The following is a 262-nucleotide window of genomic DNA, read 5'->3' as shown; positions in this document are numbered from 1 at the left end:
CCTCTGCATCAGTTTTGTGAGTTTCTTCTGAAATATACGTCTTCCTACTTAAACATCAGTGGGGGCAATTAGACGCTATGCCCGAACCGTTTCTCCAATGTTGAACCACGGCCATTCGTCGGGCTCCGATAATCTTATCCACATTTGCATCGGTTCCTGGTCGGTGGTGTGTTGCCGTGGATATGCCGTGCAGTAGTCACGTGTGCTGTCCATGTACGATGCGGCGTTCGAGCTGACCCTGATCGTCCTCGTTCCCAGGGTG

At 51.9% G+C, this 262-nt stretch overlaps 1 protein-coding gene across 1 annotated transcript in view; it reads left to right on the top strand.

Moving 5' to 3' along the window:
* The first annotated feature begins 221 nt into the window (after positions 1-221).
* LOC119110447 (actin, muscle-type A2) overlaps positions 222-262 on the top strand; it is a 2075-nt gene continuing 2034 nt past the window's right edge. The window contains exon 1 of the mRNA XM_037234277.1: positions 222-262. This exon is cut by the window's right edge and continues 60 nt beyond it. The gene's annotated coding sequence lies outside the window, so the exon portion shown is untranslated.

The sequence above is a fragment of the Pollicipes pollicipes genome, unplaced genomic scaffold (assembly GCF_011947565.3).
Source record: "Pollicipes pollicipes isolate AB1234 unplaced genomic scaffold, Ppol_2.1 Scaffold_7231;HRSCAF=8579_pilon_pilon_pilon, whole genome shotgun sequence".
Taxonomy (NCBI): Eukaryota; Metazoa; Arthropoda; class Thecostraca; order Pollicipedomorpha; family Pollicipedidae; genus Pollicipes; species Pollicipes pollicipes.
Note: the sequence above shows the minus strand (reverse complement) of the source record. Positions and strands in the feature narration are given on the sequence as shown.